Source organism: Condylura cristata, unplaced genomic scaffold (genome assembly GCF_000260355.1).
Source record: "Condylura cristata isolate star-nosed mole 26May11 unplaced genomic scaffold, ConCri1.0 scaffold00030, whole genome shotgun sequence".
Lineage (NCBI taxonomy): Eukaryota > Metazoa > Chordata > Mammalia > Eulipotyphla > Talpidae > Condylura > Condylura cristata.
Window position 1 is genome coordinate 24,642,988 of NW_004567131.1, and position 13,408 is coordinate 24,656,395.

A 13,408-nucleotide genomic window follows, 5' to 3' on the forward strand; every position below is an offset into this window, starting at 1 on the left:
AGTAGGTTGGGTTCCCCCCGTTAAAAAACCAATACCAACTTTACTTTTACTAGGAGTATGTTGTTCATTTTGTCATCTGAAAACCATTTTTCACTGGTTTCACCTTTTGAAATAAAGTGTTATTTTAAATTCTATAATGTCCCTGCCTTAAACAGTAAAACAGAAAACTTGACTTCCTGTGTTTTGCCTCTAATCTCTTAAAATTTCAGAGTATGCAAGGGTGGCTGGGTATAACCGAGACAGAGTCATATTCAGGTTGATTTTGGTTCAGTTCTGGTCATATATCAAACACTGCCCTGGGCATGGTATGTCTCCTGCCCTCAAAAGAGGTCACAGTTGCCCGAAATAACAGAAGATTCACTTCTGTATGTTCCATTCAATTAGAAAAGTAAAAAGATGAAATACAATAGACTCATTTCTAAACTATCACGATTTAGGGAACCTCAAAATGTTCATAATCTCAGATTTTTGAGTAATGCCCATCAAGTGAATTTTCTAATCTCAAATCCATTACAGCTGATTATGGGATGTGTGTGTATGTGTGTCTATTCATATATGTTTTCTATATATATGTATGTGTGTATATAAAATGAAATTAGGGTAAATGTCTTCTTTATTGAGAGTATTTTTCCCTTCTTTGAAGTATTCGTATGTCCTAAGTAATGTTTTCTTAGAGCAACTTTGCTAATATATGTACAGGGGAATAGATAAAGTTTGAGATGATTGCAATCCAGGGACTGTCTCGTATAAATGTTGAGAAGTTTGGAGGATATTGAGTCTTTAATTGAAACAGCAATAAAATAATGTCACTATGTTATGAACCAGGTGCTACCTTCTTGCTGAATGTGTCTTCATTCTAATTAGTTAAACATCAAAATTAAGCCCTATTCTTTTGGCAAGGATAAGCATGTGGTTGAGTGCACTCAGCACACGATAGGGATTTAAAAATTCGGAATCCGGGTCCCTGGCCTATTATTGACTTTGGAAAGGCATGTAACCTTTGTTTCCTATTTCTCTGATGTAAAATTGAAGTAATAAAATGATCATCTCGCTGGGATGCTGTGATTAATGTCACAAATGATAGAAATATCATTACAAGTTCAAATTGGTATTGCAACATGTTGAAGCTAGCCCTATAAAGTGCATTTGTCCACTTCATGGAGAGGGAGACATCCGCCACCCTCTTTTGCCCTTTCCTCTGTGCTCTGAATTTGTCTAGAAAAATCTGAGGATGGAAGCCAGCCCTTCTTGTCTATATGTAACCATTTCAAAGATGTTTTGAAAGTGTCTTATATTTTTGATCTTCAGGAGGCAAAGACAAAGTTGACTTGCCAAAGTCAAGTTGTTGTGACTGTGTTTGCAGCTTTCTTGCCTCTGAGGTGAAGGGGAAGCTGTAGGGTTTGGAAAGCATTGGAGGGAGACTCTTTCTTTCTTTCTTTTTTGCATAGAAGAAATGGGGTGTAGGTGAGAGGATTCACCAGAGACAGAGAGGGGAGCAGACCAGGCAGCCTGACTGACATCCGCAGCTGAGGCAGGACAGGAGAGGTCTACTACACCATGTGGGTCAGCTCCCTGGCCAGGGAGCTAACTCAGGCCCTAGCAGTGACAACTCAGAGACTTAACCCATAGGCTACCAGGGAGACCTCGTACTTTATAAGAGAAGAGTTTGGATAGGTTTCTCCACACTCGACAATGAGTATGAAAGGGGGAACAAGACTGCTGTTTTCTTTTTCATGTACCAAAACAGCTGGCACAGGGCTTGGCACAAGTAGCCATGTAATCAGTGTTTGTTGAAGGAATGGTGTGAAAACAGCAGTTGTTCACTTGGAACTGCTAATAGCCACACAAAATAAATAGAAGCTATATTTTCTGTGAAAAAAATCTAAATAATAATCAGGAAATAATAGGGAGAAGTATGAATCGATTACATTTCCATTTACAGGTATTTAATACATTCAAAAATGAATTTATTTATTATTAAAGATTTATTTATTTATGTACACAAGGACTGGGGTACAGGTTAGAGCCACAGTGGTGGTGGGAGGATTCACCAGAGAGTGGGGAGCAAAACAGGCGGACTACTGAAGTACATTGCTGAGGGGAGCAGCAGGTGAGATAGGAGAGGTCTGCTGCACCATGTGGGTCACTTCCCTGACTGGAAATCAACTTGTGCGGAAGCGACTATGGCTAGCTTCATAGCGCTGTGTTCTAACCCACTGGGCCACTGGGGAGGGAAGGGAGCAGCCAAAATTGACTTTTAACTTTGATCTTCATTGTGTTTTTGGTTTTTGCTTTTCACATTGAAATTTTTATATATGCATGAGTGCCCAAAATCTAAAAAAATAAAAAGAAAGGGTGGTTAAAGCTTATATTGTGGTATTTCCTACTAAATCTAAATAACACCCGTGGGAAAATGTCATTTTAGTCAGGCAGATTTCATTTTTTGTTTACTCCTAAGCATCCAAAATATTTTAAGTTGCAAAAGTGTAAGGAGTAGATTGCCTTCAAAACCTACTGTTATTTCTTAGAATCCCTGTGTTGCTTGAGACAAAAAACAGTAGCTTAATTTAGTAGCTTAACCTTTTTCGAACTTAGAGGTGATTCCCAAGTCTCACCTACAAATGATTTGTACTGGGGTTTCAGCAGTTTGTTCTTTCAGTGTTCTTTTAGGAAGAAGTGTTCATGTTCAAGACTGTCTACCAACTTACTGAAAATTCTGTGATGAATGGAACAACGAACTTGCTATTGTTTAGGGAGAAGCATTATAGTATCTCAGATTACCATGTCCCCCAAAAATCTATGTTGAAGGAAATTATAGGCTATTGTTTGAAAGGAAATGTAGGCTTAAAGTCATTATCAAAAGAAATGCTTTTTAAAAATGACTTGGATCCATATCCATAAAGAGCTTTGCAAATCATTTTCATAATTACTTTGGCTAACGCATATTTGATGAAAAAAAATATTGTGAAAAATGCAGTGAAGTGTAAGTTGCTCTCCCATGTAATTAGTTTGTTCTGGGATCTCATTTTTATTACAAAAATAATTTGTGGTAGGTAGTTATAAAGGAGAGGCTCAAGCTGGAAGCCTTCAGGATATTTCCTATATGAAATCTTCTCTACCATGACAGTTCATTTTATTCTTTGGATTTCAAATACATGCTTTATAACTAATTCTAGACATACAGCTTGAACAGGCCCAGGCCCTCGACTGTCTGACCACATGTCTGTGGCATTCTATTCATGGGGGGTGGGGTGAGGCGGGATTAAAGGCTTTAAGCATCACTGACCATATATTTCTAAAAAGGCACTATTTCTGGGTCCTTTGCACCTTCTTGCTGCTCTCTCCTCCCAGAGCCAATTTGGTTACATGGGTGGTGTAGGTAGGGACTGGTGGAGGATGGAGCGTGGGGATGGAGTAGGGGGATGGAGTGGTGGGGGTATGTTCACAGCTGGGGTGATTCTGCTTTGAAGACTTTGACCAGTTCTGTTCATGGTTTCCTGAAGCCAGGAGAAAGGGGAGTGGGAGAGGTGGGAGTGCCTTCATTTCTTTCTAAAACCAGACTCTCTGCCAATGCTCTGGATCTCATCTGTTCTGACCCCCCAGGAATTTTTTCTCAACTATTTTAAATTTTATCCTTTATTTGACTCTTTCTCCTTTGGCTTCAAACATGAATAAGCTCATTTGTATTTTTAAAAAGACGGGGCTGGGGAGGGGGTGCTTAACCTGACCAATGTCTTCAAACAAATGTTCCTTCCCCAGTGCTTTTCTTTTTTTGTGACCCACTTCCTGACTTTTAAGTACTTTGCAGGCTGGTCTGATGCTGGAATGCCTTTATTTCTAAAATGTTCATTCAATAAAATCAAGCTTTAATACAGAAATGAACCCCAAGAGATGGGCTGATCTCAATGCATAACTTCAGGCATCAGTGACTATGCATTTTCCCCCAAAGAACCTATATCCAGGACCCTGTTTTTCTTTCTTATGTGTGCCTTCCTTTCCAGGCCAGTGTGATTACCTGGGAGGCAGTTGGAGGGAGAGCAGGGTTATGCCCATCCCTGGAGGAAATCCCAGCCAGAGGAGGTGCTGTGTTTTCACAAATCTTACGGTGTTTTCCACGCTCTTCAATCTCTCAACTATGTTTGATATGGTTGAAAGACCAGTTAGGTTACCATGACACTGTGTTCTGAATTTAATTCTGAACAACAAGAGAGAATTGGTTGGGGGAACTGGGCCCTTATAAAAGGTTTCTATGTTCTTGTGAATCAGCAAGGAACTTTCATAAACAGAGGGCCTTCACATTACATTGAAAATCCTTTAATTGTGTGAGCAAAAGCACAAATATGATTCCAGTAGAGAAAAGTTACTGACTTTTGTACTCAGAGCCGAGAACAAGTTCAAGATTTCAAGTCTGACTAAGGTTCTTTATTTAATTCTGGAAATTTTTCCAAGAGAAAAAGGAAGCACTGATTGAGTTCCAGTACAACAGGCAGCTTAGACATGTATTCAATTACGCAAATGTGAATCTCTAGCATTGGGATAGTTTGTTATTGTTCATATTTCTGTCATCAAATTAACCATTTCTACTTTTTTGCCATTTTCTACTTTTCATCTAGGAAAATACTGTGTTGCTTCTTAAAATGAGAATACTCATAATATGAATTGCATTGCTATATATATATTTGTCAGCGTTTGCTTTTTTATTCTGTTGGTTAATTTGCACCGGAGGATTCAAAGTTACAAGATGAAGGTTGTTACTTTCTCTGGGGAGAGTTCCTGACTGCAAGAAACAGAAATTGAGCTAGGCTAGAAACTGAGGCTTTGCAGATTTTGAACGGTTGAGCCCAGCTGGGCTTTGACAATGAAGAAGAAGGAACAGAGGACCAGGACAAACCACCATCTACTCTGGCCATTAAGGTCACTCGTGATCATTCTCTTTTCTTCAAGTGATTCCCCTGGGTGTAAAGTGGGGCTCAGATGCCCTCTCTGCCTAGTCCCTAGCCACCGGGATTCCTGAACAGTGATGGGAGAAAGGACTCTTAGCGTCCTTCCTTTAGAATATGAGATCAGGTTCTGCCCACAAGTCTATACACTGGAGAGTATTCCCCAAAGTTCCCAAAGCACAGTTATAGGATTGGTTAGCATAGGGTAGTAATTTTTAGGATCGTGTACTTTTTTTTTTAAAGATTTATTTTATTTATTTATTCATACAGAACTGGGGTACAGGCCAGAGATGCAGAGGGTGAGAGGATTCACCAGAGTCAGAGTGGGGAGCAAAAAGACAGATCATCAAGGTACACTGTTGAGGGGAGCAGCGGGTGGGTCAGGAGAGGTCTGCCACGCCATGTGGGTCTCCTCCGGGGCAGGAGGGGATCAAACTCATGCGGAAGTGGCTTTAGCTTCTTAGTGCCTTCCTTTAACCCGCCACCAGGGAGGGCCCGGATTGTGTACTTTTAAATCCCCTTTGCACAGGTAGCATCAGGCAATGAGAAATACAATTGTAGGACTCCAACTGTTGTAGCATCTGATGTCATTTCTCTGGCCTCACAAAATCTCCCCAGAGAAAGTAACAACCTTCATCTTGTTCCTTTAAATCCTGATATGTGTTTTACATTAAACCAGAAATAGCTAGCAAAGGGTTATTTAAAGACTTTATTAATAGGAGCTTAATTAACAATGCCCCCTTAATTTTACACTTTTTAAATAATACTTTGTAACTCCGAATATCATCAACTATTTCACACATAGGAGAAAACTCATCTTACATTTCACATTCTACCTAGTTGTACAACCAGTTCGGATTTCAGTGAACCAGAGAGACAGATCCTGTTGCAAAAAAAAAAAAAAATGGGCATTTCACATTCGCTTTTCTCATACAGATGATGCTTGCACGCGATATCCACTCATTATTAACCAGGCTACTTTCCATAATTCTACTTCTAGTGGTTAGTAGCCAAAAAGTGAAATAAAATTTTACTCATCAGACAGTACCTTTAATCTTCATATCCCAAAGTCTTTACATTTTAAAGTAATTGGGAATTAGCTGATTTGAAGTTAATATTTGCAAAGCAAACTCTGGTTTCTAAAACCTTACAAACTATGTAGCAATATTCAAAATATTTTAGGACCTTTTAATTTATTCCAAAGTAAGATTTTCAGAAAACACTCACTACTTTTAAAGCATTGAATTTTTTTTTAAAGATTCCTTTAGTTATGCATACAGAACTGAGGTATAGGCCAGAGGCTCAGGGGCAGTGAGAGGATTCACCAGAGACAAAGTGGGGAACAGAACAGGCAGATCAATGAAGTACACTGCTGAGGGAAGCAGCGGGTAGGTCAGGAGAGGTCTGCCGCGCCATGTGGATTACCTCCCGGGCAGGGGGATAGAACTGCTGAAGTTGCTTTAGCTTCTTAGTGCTGTGCTTTAACCTGCTGTGCTACCAGGGAGGGCCTGGAATTCAATATTTAACAACCAAATTATTGCAGATGTTCTTCTTTCATTATAAAGAAGCCCATCAAGCACTTCCACATAGCCAATTTTACTAGTGTATCTGAAGTTACTCTGAGTAAAAGTAATAAAACTGTATCTATTTGAAAATATATTACAGCATACTTTTTATTTACTTGTGCCAATCAATCTGAATTTACTAGATTTGACCCTAAGAGAACCTTACCTTAAAGTAGCAGTGGTGGATCATGTTTTGGGTCTACTATTACAAAAGTGGTCCTAGTCATAGGTGTCTGGAAGGATCAGCCACATCTGGGGTGGATCTAGGATGCAGGGGCTAGTACCTCTAGCAAGATGGGGAGTGAAAACCATCAGACAAAGTAAGAAAGACTGTGAAGCAGTCAATCAAGGACATTGCCAGTTGACGAAAGGGGATATTATCCCTTCCCCTAACCATCCTCTGGGCTCTCCCTTGGTCCCAGATGAGGAGAGTATATCTCAGGAAGGGGCCTGGCCTACTTGACAGTCCAGTGGAAGATACCCAGGGCAGGGGATGGGTTCAGCAATGGGGAGAACCATTCAGCTATCCCCCACTCAGTCTCTGGGCTCCAAGGATTGTGTGTTCCTGCCTGGAGGAGCCATGGAAGACCCCACCCACCTCCCTGCCATGTGGCCTCCAGCCCTCCGTTCTTGAAAGGAATTATCAGTGACCACTGTGAGTTCAGTCTGTCCAGTGGCTTCATCTCTGGGGAGGTAACCAAAAGACAGGCCTAGAGCCAGGGCTATTGCTGGTGCCTACTTCCCCACACTGTGGGGGAGATACTGCACCTCCAGACTCATCGCTGCCTTTTTAGCAGAAATGAGAGTGCAAAAAGGTCAGCAGAGGAGATTTTTAAAAGCCTGCAGAAAGCTATAGACGACGACTAGACCAAATGGAGGACTGAATTGGTGACCTTGAGTCTCAGAATACACAAAAGAGCCAGCTGGGGAAGAAAAAGAAATACTAAGAAAAATCCCATTTAATTGAAAAGATGCATGTACTCCTGTGTTCATTGCAGCACTGTTTACTATGGCCAAGTTATGGAAACAATCTGAGTGCCTAAGGACAGAGGAATGGATTAGAAAAATGTGGTAGAAAAATGGAATGCTACTCAGCTTTAAAGGAAAAAAAAAGGAATTCTTGTTATTTGCAATAGCTTGGATGAAACTAGAGAGAATAATAATAATGCTAAGTGAAAAAAGCCGAGGGCAAATATCACACGGGTTCACTTATATGTAGAATATGAAGAAACGGCACAGAATCAGTCAAAACCAAACTAGTAGAAATCCTTGACTTCTGACTGCAAAACTGAGCCAATTAGAAGGAGAGTGTAATGGGATGGGAGTGGGGAAGAGAAGGGGCCCAATGGAACATGGAGGATTGCTGGGGCTTTGATGGAGAGCATAGTGTGAAAACATACAATTGTTGGGCCCTCCCTGGTGGTGCAACAAGTTAAAGCACAGCACTATGAAATTCTCTGCAGCCATTGCAGCACAGGTTCGATCCCCAGCCAGGGAGGTCCCACATGGCACAGCAGACCTCTCCTGACCTGCTACCCCCCTCAGCAGTGTACTTCATCAGTTGGCCTGTTCTGCTTCCCACTCTGTCTCTGGTGAACCCTCTCAACCGCTGCACCTCTGGATTGCTGTATTGTACCCCTGTTCTTGTATGCATAAAAGTAAAAAAAAAAAATTCTAAGAAAAAAGAGAAAGTTTTAAAAAAAAGAAAATATGCAATTGTAGAGGCTTCATACTATAATTCCTAAAAATGAAATAATAGTAGTACTTCCAGCAATACCCAGTGACCACAAATAATTTAGGATGTATTTCCTATGCTGTTGAGCATCTACTCTGTTCATGCACAATTTAATTTGCCTACTTTCTCACTCATAGCTTGCTCCTATTGCCAATCTTATCTTTTACGTTCAGTGGTATGAATAAAAGAAAGAAAAGAGTAAAATGGCAGCCATGAGGCAAGTATTTCTGGGAAGCCTGACAAATGTTTAGATGAGGGAAGGAATTGGCCAACTTCTGGAGGAAGGCAGAGCTGTGAGCCTGGAAATAGTGAGGCTGGGAGGTGGGGTGAGATGTCAGAACAGGATGGTTGGATGATGGGAACTCAAGGAACAGTGGGAGATGGCAGTAAACTGATTTACATAGGACAACAAACTATTGCAGGTATAGAAAGAGGATAGCCGTTAGTAGATTGACATGGGTCGCAGATAAGAATCTGCCACTTACTGTGTGATTGTGAGCAAGCTTTTTAACCTCTCTGAGCCTCCCCAAGTGTAACGTGAAACTAATTATGCCTCACTCAGGGCTGCCAGGTTGCTTACGTGAGCTATGTATGGAGAGCAATGCTTCGCAGGCATGTAACCTAGTTATCATTTTTTCTTATTCATGCATTCAAGAACTAGGGTACAGTCCAGAGGTGTTGGGGGGTGGTGGTGAGAGGATTCATCAGATACAGAGTGGGGAGCCAGTACAGGGAGACTGACTGAAATACACTGCTGAGGGGAGCAACAGACAAGACAGGAGAGGCCTGCAGTGCCAGTAGGTCACCTCCCTGGCCAGGGATTGAACTCATGCTGCAATGGCTGTGGGAAGATTCAAAGTGCTGTGCTTTCATCCATTGCATCACCAGGGAGGGCCATTATCATTATTCTTAAGAAAATAATCAAATAGCTATGTTGAAAATATTTCATTTAGTAAAATACTCACTCCATTGTCTGGTCAGTGGGTTAATGAAAGTGGGAGAATTCCAGAATATGAAGACTGAGTCACCTTGACTCAAATCCTGGGCTCATGACACAAATATAATTTTTAATTTGCTAACTCCTTTTCTTGTGAGTAATGAAGAAGCAATTCTACTTTTCTTAGAGAGTTGTGGGCTTAGGAAGTTACCTTATTAAAGTGCCAAGTAGTTGGCATAGTGGTTTTCAATTTTCAGCATTTCATTCTTTTTGTCTTTGGTGAGTGGGGTAAATGTCATCACAAGTATTGAACAAGGAAAGAACACAAAGTAAGAACACACATAAAGCGTCATGATGGATTAATAATTGGTATATAATTAGCAAAACTAAGGGGACCTTTTCTAGTATAATCGTATTCATAATTAATTGAACTTAGTACAAGAAACAATCGAAATTGTATGGACATAGTCAATATTTTAAGTTTAGTAACATGGCTATTTCAGAGTCAACATTCAATATGTTTGTGATATATTTTAATTATGACATGGTTCAATATTTAATAATGGTGATTTTAGGGTCTATACTCAAAACTGACATATTTGTGGCACATTTTAATAGTGTTTGATGATTTTCTGTCATAGCGTCAGCCTTGATTTCCTTTCCACTTAGAATGTGTCACTCAGAACCTCAAGAAGTATTGCTGGAAACAAATTTCTATTTGGGGAAATGTTATTCTAAAGAGTTGTACTATTTTGTGTATACCCAATTCATTGAATCATTCAACTCACCATAGCTTCCAGCAACACAGAGATGGCTGATGCTAGTGGTAAATCATAATGTTAAGTTCAGTTTTCTGGGACTGCTCACTAATCCTGAAATTCTCCTCTAAAGATGAGATGACTTGGCCTTTTCCACAATTTTGAAATCTTTATGCTGATCAAATCAGTTTCTTGCCCCAGCCTCCCCATGCCCACAACCTTCCCCAACCCCATGATTATTTTCCACTTGACATGCTGTTGCAATTCAGACATCTCTGTGCAGTTCAAATGAGAGAGTAATCACACTCGCTAACAAAGGAGCAGAGAGACCAGTGGGAGGGGAATTCAGATTTTCATTCAGTTTCTCTGCTTCTCCATTGGCCTGCTTCTCCATTGGCCTCTCCTGATTTCCTTCTGTTCCTAACAACATAAGCCTGCTCTTATTTTTATGGTTGGTCTAGTTCAATGAAATTACCTACCTTTGTTGTGTTCAGCTAATCTTTTGTGAAAACCAGAAATTAAACCTCTAAGTTTGGGTACTTTCTGCAAAGGCGTGTATGATTACGAGGTTTTCTGTTCTACACATCATATATGCATTTTACTCTTTGTTTTTACCTGTGTGCTTTAATCAGCATGGACTTCTAATTACTCAGCAGCTCCTTGGTGAAAACAAAGACATTATCATTTATTTTTTTCAGGCGGAGAGAATAAGGCCCTAAATTTGTGCTGATTGCATTGTGCACTCTCTGTGTCCTGGAGACAGATTTGGAGTCCTAGTCCAGAGCCCCAGGGAATCATCCAAAAAGACCACACTGCGGATCAGTGGAGTACTCCTTTCTTTCTTTCTAGGTAAGGTCTATCTTTTTATTAAATCCTAAAATGAGCATTCATCTTCTTGACAGTGAATGAATTATAAACTCCAGACCTAGCTATAAAACTTGACTTCTGGTAATGCCTTCCCTGAACCTAGTGGAACAATATATCTGAGTTGAACCAGGTGATCAAACGCTACTGTGTATTCATTCTGCTAGGCAGCTGTTTTGTCTTCTTAGCTGGACCTGTCATTGATGCATGTGTTATTTTTCAGACCGAGTTTTATATTCACTTGTATGTTTGACTTTGTGTTCAGACTCTGGCTGGTCATCATAATGACAAAAGAATATGAGAATCTTCAAAGAGCATGAGCCTTTGGCAAACAATATGTGGACCTGTGTAGGTATCTGATGATTTCTGTATACCAATACATTTTTGATGGATCTAACATGGGAGTCAGTAATAGGACCACTCAGAATATGGCTTTGACCAAAGTCAGGATCCCACAAAAGTAGCAAAGTTTCAGGGACACTCTTTAGTTTTGTCTACTGCAGGTGGACTTGAGTATCTGGAACGGTCAGTGGCCAATGTGACTGCCAGATTCTGATCCAAAATCCACTTTATATTAGTTCCACACTTTATTCTCATAAAAGGAGTTTCCATTCTGACTTTTCTCCATTACAGTGGTTTCATACATCCTCATATTCTGACATATATTGTCAAATTATCATAAGTGGTCCGGGAAGATAGGAAGAAGGACAGGACAATCTTTCTTCCACTTGGATTTTGCTTAAGCGAGCAGTGTTAGTCAGCATTCACTCACAGCAGGGTACCTACTGATCTGAGAAATATTGCAAACGTTATGGAATTTAGCATAAACAACCTCAGATTGGGAATTCATATGTTTGCAACAGCTCTGCTGCCGGAAGTTTACTGCACATTGTGAGAGTCAGAATAGCTTCTGACTTCAAGGCACCAGAGGGTGTTTTCCCTGCTCTCTGTGAAGTGACGGTGTTGGTGGAACACGATCGTAAGAGAGAAGGCATGTGGATGCTGGATTTTGTGCTGCTAGAGAGCTGCGTAGAGGTCCTATTTACTTTCAGCCAGAAGCTAAATTGGCCTCAGAAAGGGAGTTCAGGAGTCCTCTTGGCTTCTGGTGATTTACTCCGATTCCCTTTGTAAGCATATGGAGCCAATTTTCTACTGTCTCTATAAATACTGTTGTGTCTGTCTTTCTGCCAAACCAGCTACCTTTCTCACCCCAGGGAGAAGCCAGAGATCAGACATTCCTACACTACAGCCCCATTAGACACCATAAGGGGAGGGAACAGACTTGGCAGTCAAAATGATGTGTGTATTGGAATCTTGAAAGAGCCAGGCTAAACTTAGAGTCAGTGGGCTCCCATAAATAACCTGTGTTCCTCTCTCTTTGTGTGGTTTATACTGGAATGCCTTTCTCTTTAGAGTTGTACAAGCAGCCAGAGATCAAAGAGTCAACCGTTTATGGATGCATAGTTCATTACAAAGTCATCTTGCTCAGCAGGAGAACTCTGGCAAAAGCACTAATAATTTTCTATCATTACTGTTTTGTTGCATGGATTGGGATGGGGGCATTAAAAGGACTTGCAGCTACTTTAAATAACTTTAAAAATATAAAGATGTAAATTTACTTTCAAAGGAGAGTTAAAGCTTAACTGGCATTTTTTAAGGGTATGGAATGTGGTAGGAGGAGAGAGGAAGTAAAGAAATTGACCCATTACCACATGGAATGTGCTTCAAGAAGAATAATAGAAGCCAGAACAATATTCTGTATAATTGACTTACTCTTGAGTAAGCATTATGAGAGCCTTTGATAAGCAGAGCAGAACACATACAGGGATTTTTTTTAAGCCCAAACTAGATAATGTATTTGAAAAACAAGGTTTGAACTACTTTGCTAGAATGCAAAGTAAATGTGTTTCAAATTATAGCAGTTGGTGATGCTAGCAACCCCGAGATTGTGAAGGATCACAATGATACAAAGTAATAGCTACTATTTATTCACTATCTGCTGTGTGCTGCCTGCTCCGCAGTGTGGTGATACCTTTTAATCCTCGCCACCATGCACAAGGAGGTATTATTATCCCTGTTTCACACACAGCAAAGCTGGACTCCTCAAAGTTGAAGTGCTTCGCTCAAGGTCGTGCAGGCAGGAAATGGTGAGCTCTGGATTTGAGCTAAGCTCTGGAATGTAGCAGGAAGGACTACCGTGTTGCCTGCAGTTAGTCTGTCTGACTCCTAACTCCTCCGCTGGCCTTGGCTGCAGAAGTCCCAGCTCTTTTGTTTTCTGAGTTGAGGAGCTTTGCCTCCAACCTGTGATTTTAGCTGGGCAGGTTGGCACAGTCTCCAAGCCCCACTCCTTTGCATTCCATTTCTCTGCCCACACATTCCCATTCTGGCTTCTAGAATTGCCAGTGACCACACACATTATCCCAATGTGTGATTTTAAAAAGTGCTTCAGAAAAATATTTTCTTATCTATTACCCATTTCAGGAGTAATGGAGTACCTTGTTAGACGTTTTGTTTAATTTGTGTATGGTATGTAGAATACTCCCTTTAAAAGAAAACCAAGGCACTAAGTGAGTCTGTCTGAGTGAGTGCCTGGTCCACATCTTCTGTAT

At 40.6% G+C, this 13,408-nt stretch overlaps 1 protein-coding gene across 1 annotated transcript in view; it reads left to right on the forward strand.

The window, feature by feature from the left end:
• Positions 1-10,666: 10,666 nt before the first annotated feature.
• The window catches only part of KIAA1217 (KIAA1217 ortholog), a 396,114-nt gene continuing 393,372 nt past the window's right edge, over positions 10,667-13,408 (forward strand). The window contains exon 1 of the mRNA XM_012731298.1: positions 10,667-10,784. The gene's annotated coding sequence lies outside the window, so the exon portion shown is untranslated. The remainder of the gene's footprint in view (positions 10,785-13,408) is intronic.